This window comes from Acinonyx jubatus, chromosome B2, assembly GCF_027475565.1.
Source record: "Acinonyx jubatus isolate Ajub_Pintada_27869175 chromosome B2, VMU_Ajub_asm_v1.0, whole genome shotgun sequence".
Lineage (NCBI taxonomy): Eukaryota > Metazoa > Chordata > Mammalia > Carnivora > Felidae > Acinonyx > Acinonyx jubatus.
Genome location: NC_069385.1, coordinates 138,729,943 through 138,745,510, shown reverse-complemented (window position 1 = coordinate 138,745,510; position 15,568 = coordinate 138,729,943). Strand labels below are relative to the sequence as shown.

Below are 15,568 nucleotides of genomic sequence, written 5' to 3'. Positions count from 1 at the left end.
AGGTAATTAAGTTGAAACGAGGTCATTAGGGTGGGCCCTAATTAAATATAACTAGTTTCCTTATAAGACAAGATTAAGGCATACATAGGTACAGACAGAAGACCACGTAAAGACACAGGGAGAAGATGGCCATCCATGGACTGAGGAGAGAAGCTTCAAAAATAAATCAACCCTGCTGACACCTTAATTTCAGACTTCTAGCTTCCAGAACTGAGAAGATTAATTTCTGTTGTTTAAGCCATGAACTCTGTCATGGCAGGTCTAGCAAACAAATATGAGGGTGACTAAGTTTTTCAAATGGCACCAATTTTTGGATTGGTGTTAAGCCCCACTGAAATCATACCAGTTACCAGTTATCTCCTTTGCATGCAGGCAGGCCTATACTGTCAACTACAAAGTCTTATATTTCTAATGGACCTTAAAAAAAAAAAAAAAATGGAGCACCTGCCTGGCTCAGTTGGTAAAGCATGTAACTCTTGATCTCAGGGTAATGAGTTTAAGCCCCATGTTGGGCAGTAGAGTTGACTTTAATTTTTTTTTTATGTTTATTCTTTTTTTTATTTTTTTTCTTACCATTTATTTATTATTGAGAGACAGAGAGACACTGAGCGTGAGCAGGGGAGGAGCCGAGAGAGAGGGAGACACGGAATCTGAAGCAGCTCCAGGCTGTGAGCTGTCAGCACAGAGCCCGACGCGGGGCCCGAACTCACAAACCTCGAGATCATGACCTGAGCCGAAGTCGGACGCTCAACCGACTGAGCCACCCAGGCACCCCTATGTTTATTCATTTTTGAGAGAGAGAAAGAGACAGAGTGTGAGCGGGGGAGGGGCAGAGAGAGAGGGAGACACAGAATCCGAAGCAGGATCCAGGCTCTGAGCTGTCAGCACAGAGCCCGATGTGGAACTCAAACTTGTGAACCACAAGAACATGACCTGAGCCGAAGTCGGATGCTTAACCAACTGAGCCACCAGGTGCCCCTAGAGTTGACTTCAAAAAAACAATCTATAATTCGAGGGGTGCCTGGCTGGCTCAGTCAGGTAAGTATCCAACTCTTGACTTCGGTTCAGGTCATGATCTTGTGGTTTGTGGGTTTAAGCCCCACGTCGGCTCCACGCAGTGGTGCAGAGCCTGCTTGGGATTCTCTCTCTCTCCCTTTACCTCTCTGAAAAATAAATAAATAAACTTAAAAACAATCTATAATTTGAACAACAAAAGAAAGCAGTACTATGTTCTAGCACAAAGCATAAAATAGTCACTCATGAGTTCATACAGAGAGAAATAAATGGCTGAATGAATGAACAATGGAGAATAGTCCAATCTCCCATACAGAAGAATTCTAGATAATTGAGGTAGATAATCTGCCCTCAAGGAAATGGAGCATGACCCTGTAGTCCTTAATCGTGGATACTGCATAATAACTTCCTTCCAAGAGTACTTTAGGGAAAGGGGAAGAAGAGAGTAACTTCCAAGTGGAGAAACCTCGCAAACACTACCTCAGCCTGGTAATCAAGGCCCATGTCAACAGTGAAAAGCCATGTTTATCTTATGCACCACTGACAGGATACGATGAGAATGATACCTTACTTCTGTCATCATCCACCTAAAAACCCATAATGCCAGTTGATGTATGAGAAAAATATCCAACAACCCCCAAATCCCAATTGAAGGGTGATGTAAAAATACCTGATAGACCTTGGGGCACCTGGGTAGCTCAGTAGATTAAACATACAACTTCGGCTCAGGTCATGATCTCATGAGTTCAAGCCCCATGTCGGGCTCTGTGCTGACAGCTCAGAGCCTGGAGCCTGCTTCGGATTCTGCGTCTCCCTCTCTCTCTGCCCCTCACCTGCTTGCACTCTGTCTCGTCTCACAAATAAACAAACATTTAAAAAAAAAAACACCTGATAGTCTTCAAAACTGTCAAGGTCATCAAAACCAATGAAAGTCTGGGGCGCCTAGGTGGCTTAGTCAGTTGAGCATCTGACTCTTGATTTCAGCTCAGGTCATGATCTCACAATTCGTGAGTTCAAGCCCCACATCAGGCTCAGCGCTGACAGCACAAAGCCTGCTTGGGATTCTCACTCTCTGCCTCTCCCATGCTCGCTCTATCAAAAATTTAAAAATTAAAAAATTAACCTTAAAAACAAGATAAGTTTGAGAAACTCTGCCAAGAGGAGCCTAAGGAGAGGTGAACACAAAATATAATGTGTATCTTGGATGAGATCCTAGAACAGAAAAGAGGATGGTAGGTAAAAGCTAAGGAAGGCTGAATAAAGTATAAACTTCAGGTAATTAAAAAAAATAATAATAACCTATAGACAAATGTGCCCTATAGACTTTCCACAAGTCCGATTCCTTTCTTCACCATCATGGAGATCCTCAGGACCTGCTGGAGTCCTGGCTGACTGCAGAGCAGGTGGAGGAAGGCAGCTCAGGCAGTTATAAAGGAGGAGAGAGCACTGCAGTCTATGTGCCAGAATGGAGATCAGCCCCACACGGTGATCCGAGGCAACAGCATGGTGGGCATCAGTGCTGAAATTAAACAACAGCATAAACACAAAGGCAGGTCACCCGAAGAAGGTCCACTGGCCACCCATTCAGGGCCATTCCCTTGGTGAATTCTCGTCTGCCCTGGGTCAGCTCTCAGCCTTACAGGTTCAGCAACTACTCCATCAGTATCTTGGAGTCAAACTCAGGGATGCTGACTCATCCCAACTAAACATCAGTGAATATGATATAGAAAAACAAAATGCCACATTGTCAGGCAAACCCAACATGCTGGGCTTGATGGGGTGTGGCCTGGGAGTCTGCATTTTTTTAAACTTTATTTATTTTGAGAGATAGAGTGTGAGCGGGGGATGGGCAGAAAAAGAGACGGAAAGGGAGAGACAGAATCCCAAGCAGGCTCCACATGGTCAGCACAGAGCCCAACACAGGGCTTGAGATCACAAACTGTGAGATAATGACGTGAGCCAAGATTAAGAGTCAGACACTCAACCGACTGAGCCACCCGGATGCCCCAACAGTCTGCGTTTCTAACAAGCTCCCAGGTATGTCAATTCTCTTGGCCCATGGACCGCATTCTGAATAGCAAGGGTGTATACAAGCTACATAGGAAACCAAAGCATCAGATTTTATTGGTGAGCTGAATGTGAATAAATCCGATCATGGGAGAAGTTGACCACTTGACTCCTTAACGCCATCAGGCTTCGGCTGCCTGATGTGTCCACGTCCATGGTAGAGAGAAACCCACTGTGATGCCCAGTGGTTGTTCATTATCCTTGGCAATTCGGCCTTTCCCCTGATGGGGTCTGCGTAAGTACCACCTATTTACAGCTCCAGAGACCCTTCTTATCTACATTTCCACACTTAATCCTCTCCTCCTACCTCTGGTGGGAGCAACAGATTCTTGACAGACGCAAATGACATGCCTGCCATTCATTTCTCAGCTGGTTTTGCAGACCTAGGAGCCATTCCCTCCAAAGGAACTTGATAAATCTTTGCACTGACCTTGTGTGTATCAATTTCCTAGTTCTCTCTCTAAAAAAATGTTACTTCTCTTCGTCTTAATGGAAAAGGGGAAACACCACACTTATCCTGTGGCCACAATAGAAAGGATTCTCATTCCTCAGCTATTTATGGAACCACAACTGCATGCCAAGCACACGTTAGGCCCCAGGGACACAGTGGTGAGCAAAAGCAGACCAGATTCCAGCCCTCATGCCAGGTGGCCCTCTGAGGAAAGCAGTGGGCTTTCTGTCATTAGAACAGCTACACAAAACGTTTCACCTTACAAACTTCTACCTTCTCCTTTTGGCCAGCTTCAATCTCTTCAGACCCTTGGTTTTAACAGGCACTCCATGCCATACTACAAACTGCATTCAACAGCATCTTCCCTGGTTCCATGGTCTGGCCTGTTACATCCACGTGGCCATGCAAAAACCCCAAAATAACCTCCCATCAATTTCTGCCAGGTCAAATCAAAGCATATTGGAAGAGACAACCATCCAGAAACCCTATACCAATCAAAGGAGAGCAGGCAATGAAAACTCATGTAACCACTTACAGTTTATGAATAAGCAAGTTTCTAACAGATTGCTCTAGCAAGGAAGTAATGATTCCATTTCATTCATTCAGCCACTTCGACACATGCCTACCAAGGGAAAACCCTGCTCAGTGGGTGGTTCTCAAAGTCCAGCATGCAAAAGAATCATCTGGAAGGTCTGTTTCTAATGCAAATCCCAGGGTCTCACTCCCCCTATTCCCCTCTCACCCCACCTCCTCCTACTAGAGTCCCATGATTCAGCAGGCTGGGCTAAGGCTTATAAATCTGCATTTTGGGAGCACCGAGGTGGCTCAGTCGGTTAACTGTGTGACTTTGGCTTAAGTCATGATCTCACTGTTCAGGAGTTTGAGCTCCGCAGCGGTCTCTGTGGTCTCCGAGCTGACAGCTCGGAGCTTGGAGCCTGCTTCGGCTTCTGTCCCCATCTCTCTGCCCCTCCTCTGCTCATGCTCTGTCTCTCTTTCTCTTTCAAATATAAAAAATAAAAAATAAATTTAATAAAAAAATAAATCCACATCTTCAACACACACCCCAAATATTCTGAGAAATAGTGACTTAAGTTTGATTCTCGATGTTAGTGGATTTCAATCGTGGTTCACATTCGATTTCTGTGAGAGAATTTAAAAGGAAAAAAGAAGAGTCCTCATGCCTGTACACCAAGACCCCAAAACAATCAAATCAGAAAGTCAAGCATATGAGACACAGCCATCAATGTTTCCTCAAACTTTGGGGTGATTATTTAGTGTTTCCAGGTGATACTGTATGTCTGGGCTGTTTGATATCAGATTCCAAGTCCCTCCCTGAAGATTCTGATTCAGCAGGTCTGTCTGGGGCAAGACCCTGAGTCTGTATGTCTAACAAATGCCCTCCGGGTGATTTTTATAGTGGGGTTTGAGAAATGAATCTATCTTAGCTGAGTCAGAAACTCTCAGCTCCCGGGAAGGCTGCTCCAATGGAGCTTTTGAGTACAGTTTTGGAGCCCTCATTCCATGCATCTATTGGCCTGGGTTTTTCCAAAGGTAGAGAGAGAGGAATTCATCTTACTTGATGCTTCCTAGCAATGAAAGCCCACTGCTTTATACCACAGTGACCTCGTTAGCCTCACTTCTTACTAATATAGCAGGATGTTTCTCCCACTTACTTAGACTATGTACCAGGCACATGGTCTTAACAGCACCTAATACAGTAACTAATTTAATGTTCATGACAACGTTACAAAAAGGAACTCTTCTTAGTGCTAATCTAAGAGTAAGGAAATTGAGGCATAGAGGTTAAGCAGATCATGTAAGCTCCCAAAGTCACCTGGAGGACGAGTTTGGACCCAAATAGGGAGGTCCACTCTCCCACCCATAATGCTGTAATGGCGCTCACCAAACAAGAGTTGAAGAGCCTACTTGCACATCACTTGCTGCTAGAAAAAGAGCACAGAAAGGATCAAATCAGGGAAGCTAATGTTTAGTGAACCCCCACCTGTGTTCCAAGTGCTAGGCTAAGAGCTTCATGCATATCACTGCATCTAGTCCAAGACTCAGATATCATCCCTACTGTCATGGGCACACTAGGTATACTACCTTACTCAATAGTGGGAAGTTAACACTTGAAGAGCATTGTGCAAAAACAACAACAAAAAAAAAAAACCAAAAAAAACACATAAAGCAGCCAAAGAACGCTTCAAAGGGATTTGGCAGGCTGGACGCCGAAGAATGAGCCATGGGAGGGAGTGGGAGGTGTTGGGCTAGAGGAAGCTGAGCGCAGGGTGACCAGGACTGGCTGTGGAAGGAGGAGGCGTGGGGAGCTTTGGCTCAGAGAAAGGACGGGGCTGCCTGAGGTCCTGGGAAGGGAGAAGAGTTTCATTCAGACATTCTGCTTCTCAGGGCAGATCTTAACAAGTCAGGACAAACGGTGAGGTCCATCCACTCAGAAATAACATGACACAACACTGCCTTTAAAGAGGAGCCAGCTGATGCCTCCAACTACTGCGAGGAAACGCAGAGGCGATTTCTTCTGTCCTGCCTGAGACTTCTCCCTGCGTAGCAAGCGGTACCGGAGGGAGAAAGGGGTGCAAATCCAGCGCCTTTAACCCTGAGAACTTTAAGGATTTGGCAAGTGGCACACGTTGCATGTTTCTTGAGGGAAAACAGTGGCAAGGGGCTGCGAAGCACCACCTTTTTCTGACCTCTGTTTGGGGATATCACGTGATGCCAGTCCCAAGCAGCACATCTAAGAAGAGCCACGAGGAAATCTTCCTGGCCTCCTGGGTTCCAGACATCCAGTGCTACCTGCCAGGTCACAGGGCACACACTGAGTGAGGTCTTGGAACTCTGTGCTGAACAGCTGAACAGAAAGGGTCTAAAAGACACCGGGACTCAGACACACAGACAAATTCCAATGAGAGGTCCAGGAGGTCTGGTAAAGAACGTACCCAATGGCATGAGCATTCCAGATACACAGCTCTGATTCTAGAATATGAGCTAGTCAGTCTTTTTATGTGGGCTATGGACAGCCCTGACCTCACAGACATTAACTGGAACTGAAAAAGGCAGGCAAACTTCTGCAGGTGAATGAATCCCACCCTTAACTGAAACAGGGATGGAAATGCTAGGGTTTCCATGAAAGATGTGTTCCCATTCAAGGCCAAGAACAAGCGAGTTAGGTACAAGACAGTCCCAGAATCCCAGGAGTGAGGAGAGTAGATAAGGAGACAAAGTGTAATAAAGTCTACAAGAAGGTCCAAAGGACAAAAAAAGCAATGCAATGATTTTCATTGAAGACAATAAATCACACGAATAAATGAACATTCAAGCTATGCTATCCTTCATTCCTGCTTCATTGAGCTCCCACCATGATTTGTCAGCAAGTTTGCAAAACAAGCATTACCAATAGGAAAAGAAAAAAGGAAAAAAAAGCCTGATTGACTGACTGATTGAGGAGTTTATCATTTTTGGAAACTTCCACTATGTGTTTTATTTGCCCTGGGCATCTAAAGCTGAGCAGACCACATGTGTCACGCAAACCAGAATTAATGGTTCAAGTTTTCTTGTATTTTTACTTCCCGGATCCAAGAAATAGTAGCTGAGGACATCTATAATTTAACATTGTTTCAAGGCAGACTGCACTCACATTTCCCATCTTTAGTATGTTCCATTTAAAATCCATACTTACTGGGGAGCCTGGGTGGCTCAGTCGGTTGAGCGTCTGACTTTGGCTCAGGTCATGATCTCACAGTTTGTGGGTTCGAGCCCCACGTCGGGCTCTGTGCTGATGGCTCAGAGCCTGGAGCCTGCTTCGGATTCTCTGTCTCCTCTCTCTGTCCCTCTCCTGCTTGCACTCTGTCTCTCTCTCTCTCTCTCTCTCTCTCTCTCTCTCTCAAAAATAAATAAACATTAAAAAAATTTAAAGGGGTGCCTGGGTGGCTCAGTCAGTTAAGCATCTGACTTCAGCTCAGGTCATGATCTCGCGGTTTGCGAGTTCAAGCCCCGCGTCGGGCTCTGTGCTGACACCTCGGAGCCTGGAGCCGGCTTCAGATTCTGTGTCTCCCTCTCTCTGTCCCTCCCCCGTTCATGATTTGTCTCTCTCTGTCAAAAATAAATAAAGATTAAAAAAATAGTAGTAAAATAAAATCCATACCTATTGTTTTCTCTTTGTACATCGTAAGGTCATAATCTCCTTTATGCGCTGTCCTGAGAATGACTTCTTTATGGGCAAACCACGCACGGCCTGCTTGCAACCCACAAAGCCTTCAAAACTGACCACACCACCAAATGTGTAGCACGTTCTCAGACACACCCAATGAAAGCCAGGCCTGTTGTTTCTAAGAATTATTTGTCCATGCCCATGAGCACAAATGAAATGAATTCCCCCCACCCCCGCCAAAAAATGTTTCGTAAACACCTATCAGCGTAAGGAAACGGCACACTGGACAAAAGCCTACGAGAGCAAACTGCACCGGCTATCGTGGGGGCGGGGGGACTCTGTCTAGTGTTCTCACCCGCTATGCCTCATGTTCTGCATGGAATATCACAAAGCCTCCGTAAACGCTGATGAGAAGAACGGAAGTCACCTGAAGTAAAAACAGGATTTATGTGCATTTGTGAACCGTCCTTGCCTAAAACCACAAATGAAGATTCGACTTTGACTAGGCTGTCAAGCAAACACTTACATGTCCCTCTACATTCACATTCACCTGGCACTGACCCCGTACTTGGCTGAAAGGAAGACACGTAGACAGCCATCTGACTTATCAACACTGACGCTCATCTAGGAAGCTCTGCAGCCCAGCGTGGTGTTGGAACTCCTACCCAGTATCATGGAGTCATAAGGCACAGTCTCCTAGGAAATGTCTTGGCCTTTCTAAGACTCGTTTCTCTCATCAATGTGACAGGATTACCTTAAAAACTTCGTATGGAGGGGCAGGCTCAGTCGGTTGAGCGTCCGACTTCGGCTCAGGTCATGATCTCACGGTTCGTGGGTTCGAGCCCCGCGTCGGGCTCTGTGCTGACAGCTCGGAGCCTGGAGCCTGCTTCGGATTCTGTGTCTCCCTCTCTCTCTACCCCCCCCCCCTTTCATGCTCTCTGTCTCTCAAAAATGAATAAATGTTAAAAAAATTTTTTTTTAATTCCTATGGAAACTAAATATGGTTGACAATAGCTAAAGCTTACTGTTTATTATTTGCCAGAACTGCACTAAATGATATGTACATCTTTCCTATATTTATGTCATATACATATATAATCTCATCTAATCCCCCCAACAACCCTGTGATTATTGATTCCATTCTACGGATGAAGACATCTAGACAATTAGCTAGTTGGTCCAGGTCACATGTAGCAACCAGCAAAACCAGGATGGAAATGCAGGTAGTCTGGCCCCAAAGCCAGTGCCCCCGACCACTCTGCCATACGTGCATATGGGCCTGGATGTTCTCTAGGCCCAGAAGATAAAGTGACAATATTCGTTCTTACCCCTCAGGAGATGAGCTGGGTGGCTGGAGTACTAAAGGGATAATTTTTTTTTTTAATGTTTGTTTATTTTTGAAAGAGAAAGTGTGAGCAGGGGAGGGAGAGAGAGGGGGACAGAGGATCCAAAGCAGGCTCCATGCTGACAGCAGACAGCCCAACGTGGGCCTCGAACTCACAAACAATGAGATCATGACCTGAGCCAAGGTCGGATGCTTAACTGACTGAGTCACTCAGGAGCCCCAAAGATAATTTTTAACTTATATACCCTTATGTGTTCCTTGAACTTTATACTTTATGAATATATTCCCTGTTCAGAAAAATAATATACTAAAAAGAGGTTTTTTTGAACACCAAAGTTGGTACAAGAGTCGGCAAAAATCAGTGATAATACTAGCCCTTATGTAAAGAGGGGAGTGTCCTTTCCACAATTTAAAACTTAAAGCATTCTGAAGTCTTACAATCACACAAAGGCCCACCCAGGAGCCTGCTTAAAGCACGTGAGGTTTCTAAACTAATCATTGCATTGATTCTTCAGGCCTCTTGTTTTCCACTCACAAAGGTTTCACTGACTGTGCCCGGAAAGCATCCCACGCAGGGCCTTTGCACTTCCATTTTCCCTGCTAGGACCCTTCCTCTCCTGTTTATTCGGAGGCTCCTCCCTCACCTGCCTCCTTCAGGTCCACGTTCGAATATCATCTCAATCACGCTCTTTAAAAAACTGCAATCCCTTTATCTTGTCCCCATGGCACAGATCCCCCTCTGACGACACATTCTGTGTTTACGGATTTATTCTATTGTCTGTCTCCCAACCCAGACCCTTAGAAGGTCAGCTCCCCGAGAGCCGGGATTTTTATGTCCTCAGTTCATTGCTATTTCCCCTGCTCTGAGAAGAGCATTTAATTGTTAAATGAAAAAATGGGCTGCGGCCCGGGGACTCTTCCTGTGTTGAACATTTTGAAATTCTTTTTTTTTTTTTTTTAAGTTTATTTGCTTTGAGAGGGAAAGGGAATGCACAAGCAGGAGATACACAGAGAGAGAGGGAGACAGAGAGAATCCCAAGCAGGCTCCACACTGTGAGTGCAGAGACCCATATGGGGCTCGATCCCACAAACTGTGAGATCATGACCTGAGCCCAAATCCAAAGTCAGATCCTTAACCAACTGAGCCACCCAGGCGCCCCTAACATTTTGAAATTCTTAATTTAAGTACATATCACATTTATTCTACGGGGCTAGCTTCAACAAAGAGTGAGGACTGACCTACATAGAATTTTAAGAAAGTCCAAAGAGTCACAACGTCTACAAATTCATTCTTTGGGGTTTCTCTTCCAAAGCTCTTTTAAACTGGAAAAAGGGGTGTGTCACAGCAAGCTTGCTGATTTGAAGGGAGCTGGTAGAAGGGGAAATCCACAGAATTTCCACAGAAGCTGAATTCAGACTGTGGGTCTCTGTGCCAACCTGTCCGGCAAGTTCCTTAACCATCCCACACCCAAGCTTCTTAACCAATAAAAAGTTGGTAATTGTAACAGTTCTTAACTTATAAACATGTTGTGAGGCTTACATTGGTTTCAGTGAGGGTAAGTTTAGGTATGAGCTAAGCCCTTGGTAAACTATTAAAATGTAATACATGTGCTCAGAAAACTGGTAAACGGTTAAGATGTAATAGATGTGCTCAGTAAATTGGTAAACTGTTAAAATGTATTATATGTGCTAAGTAAATGTAACATAAAGAAACATTCCTCTCCACCTTACCACCAAAACAGTAAAAATTAAGTGAAATTTAAAGAATAGAACAGAAAGTCAAATTTGATAGAAAATATAAACTTAAAATGTCACTTAAACAACTAATGTCAAGTCCCTGGGCTTTGCATTTTCAAGGATTCCAAAGCAAAGTAACAAAATCTAAAGAAAATAGTGCAGTGTGGCTGCCAAAGGGCACAAATTAAGAATTTGCAGATGAGAGAGAGGTGCCTGGGTGGCTCAGTGGGTTAAATATCTGACTCTTGATCTCAGCTCAGGTCTTGACCCCAGGGTCATGAGTTCAAGCCTCGTGTTGGGGTCTGCACTGGGCATGAAGCCTACTTAAAAAAAAAAAAAAAAAAAAAAAAAACGAGGGGCACCTGGGTAGGTCAGTCGATTAAGTGTCTGACTTCGGCTCAGATCATGATCTAGTGGTTCATGAGTTCGAGCCCAGCATCGGGCTCTGTACTGACAGCTCAGAGCCTGGAGCCTGCTTTGGATTCTGTGTCTCCCTTTGTCTCTAATCCCTACCCACTTGTGCTCTGTCTGTCTCTCTCTCTTTCTCTCAAAAATAAACAAACATAAAAAAATTTTTTTTTAATTCCAGCAAGGGGAAAAAAAGAAGTTTTTAAGATAGCACGTTTTTTTTTTTTTAACAGAGCACATTCTATCAGAGCAAGTCATAACAACCTCCAGAAGCCACTCAAAAACCCAGTGGAAACAAGCATTTACTGAACTTCAGTGAAGAAGCATCACTTGTTTGTTGATAAAATAAAAATGAATGAAAAATCTAAATTCTCAGGGCACCTGGGTAGGTTGAGCTCTGGAATACTGATTTCAGCTCAGGTCGTGATCTCACTGTTCATGGGATAAAGCCCAGCATTGGGCTCTGCACCAACAGCAAAGAGCCTGCTTGGGATTCTCTCTCTCTGCCCCTCCCCCACTAGCGCACACATGCACTCTCTCTCTCAAACAAATAAACTTTAAAAAAATTGAAGTTTTCTTGCTGCCTTTTTTACCCTTGGAATGTTAAAAGTATACAATCTTGGGGCGGGCACCTGGCTGGCTCAATTGGTGTAGTATGTGGCTTGTGATCTCAGGGTCGTGAGTTCTAGCCCCACATTGGTCTCAAAGATTATTTAAGGAAAATTTTAAAATAATAATAAGTATACAATCTTCTAGAAGCCAGTCAACCTTCCTTTAAAGGGTATGGAGGAACTGACAGATGTTCAACCATCATTAAATCCTTTATGTTTTGCCTTACAAAAGCAGGGCCTGTGAGACTGAGATCTGTGTGCCTGCACAACTCCCTCACTTTATAGAGACAGAAACTGATACAAGCAAGTTAAATGGTTTTGTTGGCTCCCATGTTCATTCCTTACAAATGGACACCAGACTCTGTTTCATTTAATGTGGGAATTACGTTCTTGAGGAAAAAATCACTTTCCTCTTTAACCCAAAGGAATTAAAACACTGGATTAAAGGGTTAAATAAATAACCTGGATTACCTTCTTAGGGTTTTTCATCAGAGGCTTCTAAAGCTCCTTACTATTTCAGTCAGGGTTTCTCATTCTGAGGGGAAGGAATAGACTTTTTCTCCCTCACAAGTTGAACATCCAGAGGCTTCTACTTTAACATATATTCAAGTTATGATTGTACATCTCCCTTGGGGTTGCCACTAGAACCTGTATATGTAAATGTAAGAGACTCATCCGAAACAATATTTTCTTACCTTTATTGTGACCGTACATAAAACCATCCCCATCTTGAAATGGCAAACTTTGACCCTCTTTTGGAGAGACATTCCTGCCTCAAAACTGAATGCATTATCCCTTTAACCGTCAAATCATTCAGTGACCAGCATCACATATACTGGAAGAAATGCCAATAAATTCAAAGGAAGATGATTTAACAGTAGTAAAACAACCATGGGCCACCTGGGTGGCTCAGCTGATTGGGCATCTGACTTCAGCTCAGGTCATGATCTCACCGTCTGTGGGTTGGAGCCCTGCATTGGGCTCTGTGCTAACAGCTCAGAGCCTGGAGACTGCTTCAGATTCTGTGCCTTCCTCTCTCTCTGCACCTCCTCCGCTCGCTCTCTCTCTCAAAAATAAACATCAAAAAAAAAATTTTTTAAGGAAAATTCCAGGGACACCTGCATGGCTCAGTCAATTGAGCATCTGACTTCGGCTCAGGTCATGATCTCACAGTTCATGGGTTCAAGCCCCATGTTGGGCTCTGTGCTGACAGCCTGGAGCCCGGAGCCTGGAGCCTGCTTCGGATTCTGTGTCTCCCTCTCTCTCTGCCCCTCCCCCACGCACACTCTGTCTCTCTTGCTCTATCAACAATTAAAAAAAATAAACATAAAAAATTAAAAAGAAAAAAAGAATAATAAAACAACCTACAGGAAGCAAATGATAAAACTAACATCCAGAGTGATAATTCCCAAGTGTTCATGTACCATTTTCAATTGAGAGTTTTCCTACGGACTCTGAGGAAAACCAGTGCTCTGTACCAGTTCTCCAGGAAGAAACTCACCCATAGGACGAGGCTTCAGAGAGGCCTAAACTGGCCCCAACTATCACAACGACACCTGCCAATGAACAGAGCCTAGTATGTGCTAAGCATCCTACCATTTGTTATCCCACCAATCCAAATGCTAATCCTGCCAACTGCAATTATCATTCCCCCCACTTTTGAGATGACAGAGTCTCGAAGAGGTCAGTCATTTGCCCCAAATCACCTAGCTAATAGATTAAGGAGCCAGGACTGATATACCCTGCTCTTTCTGATGCTGAAGCCAGAGTTCCTTCTCCTCTCCAGAAACATCATGTGACTTTTCTCCCCCACTAGCCTGAAACTTACGACTTTGGGCTCAGCAAACATCTCCAGAAAATGTCTTTGTTTTATCTGAAGCAATGATACACTCTCTGGCTAATGCATTCACTCAGATGAGCGTATCTGACCAACAACTGCTGTCATCCAACAGAAAGTAGACCTGTAAGAAGACGCCACAGGACAGGGAGGTTTTGCCTGTGCCAAAGAAAGCAGGGAAATTTAAAGTTTTGGGGAGCTGGCTGGCCTCCAACAGCACGACCACGGTTTCCAGATGGCAAGCCACCCCATCATAGGTGTCTTTTTCGTATTTGAATTAACAGAATGAATTACGGAGAGGTTTGGTCCAAGCGATTCTATGAAAAGAACTCTTCTGTGAATACATTTGGGGAAACTCACAAGTGAATATATCCAAGGCTATGGATGTGAAGAGACCCACAGAAGTTGCTGCTGATCCTTAAGGATTAGTTAAGGAACATTCAGAAGTTCCTGGTTGAGTTTTAACATTAAGTCTGAGGAGCTCATTCATTTCAGCGATATATTCAAGCACATATTATGTGCCTGTGGCCAGATATGATTCCATCTACCATGTCCCCAGACTCCATCAGGGAAACCGGAAACGTCTTCCTCTTTGGCCGGAATAGTTCATGGACTGTCTTTGGGAGGGAACTTCTTGCTGTTTTGGTTCAAGCTGGGTAAGATGATGGATGGCCCGTGACTTCAGGGTTAAGGGAAGCAGAGTCTTTAAGCCCAGAGAGGACCCATGAGGCTGACGCAAAGTTGTTTCAGGGCTGGGAGGAGGAGCTGTCTCTCTTAGTCTGAGCGAGAAGTAGGGTGGGTGAGAAAAGCATCTAATGTTTTTGCTCAGAACACAGAATATTCCTTCAGAGCTGCTTCCCGCTTTGTTTTTAAGAGTAAAAAAAGAAAACATGTAAATGGGGTATAGAAGCATGCTGGGAAAAAAATGGATAACATGTACATTTGAAAGAACAGATGTTTAATATCTCAGTTTCCCAAAGATTATGATTTCATATGGGCTTTTCAAGAAAGTATTGTTATACAGAAGCAGGACATGCTTATTTAATGAAGTACAAAGTAAATTCTTATCAGAGATGGTAAAGTTTAGGTGGAAAATTATCCCAGAAGCAATGACATACCTAGCAGATTTGACCAGGAGTAAATCACCCAACACCACCTTTCTCTATACAACAAAACCATTTTCAGTAATAATTGCGAAAGGAAGCAAATAAAAGTGATGGCCAGAAAAGAAGCATAGGCAGGAACACTCTTATTGTACTTCACTCAATGTGTGTAATCATGCCCCCCAAAAATAAAGAATAAAAAGGAAAAGAAAGATAAGGGAGAAAAGTAATGGACCAATGCCCTTTAATTATTTTAATGTAGTTTGGAATAAAAAGGGAAAAGCTTATATTTATACATACGTCTATCTTTATATATGAAAAATAATGAATATTAATTTACCTATGCATAATATTACAGCAACCAAACAAGCTAATTTCAATAAAAATGAAGTGTCCAGGGGCACCTGGGTGGCATAGTCAGTTAAGCATCCAACTGTTGATCTCAGCTCAGGTCATGATCTCATGGTTTGTGAGTTTGAGGCCCACAGGGGGCTCTGCACTGACACCATGGAGCCTGCTTGGGACTCTCTCTCTCCCTCTCTCTGCCCCTCCCCCACTTGTGCGCGCGCGCGCGCGCGCTCTCTCTCTCTCTCTCTCTCAAAATAAATAAACATTAAAAAAAATCTTCAAAAAACAAAAGTGATGTGGGATGCAGGTAGCTCAGTGTTTAAGTAGGAGTTCTCCAAATTAATTTCTACATAGAAACAATGTTTATTAAAAAAATAATACAAATACACTAATTTTCAATTTACATAAATATTATTCAAATTCAATGATAACCACAGTAATTGTTTAGAACTTAGGCCCACGGGGGCGCCTGGTGGCTCAGT

General features: G+C 43.8%; 1 protein-coding gene and 1 non-coding gene across 2 annotated transcripts in view; one reads left to right on the top strand and one right to left on the bottom strand.

The window, feature by feature from the left end:
• Window positions 1-15,568, bottom strand: part of RNF144B (ring finger protein 144B) — a 182,643-nt gene that overhangs the window by 117,159 nt on the left and 49,916 nt on the right. The gene's annotated exons all lie outside the window — the stretch shown is intronic.
• Window positions 7,233-7,317, top strand: TRNAQ-UUG (transfer RNA glutamine (anticodon UUG)). The gene has a single exon. It is a non-coding gene; the product is annotated as a tRNA-Gln (tRNA).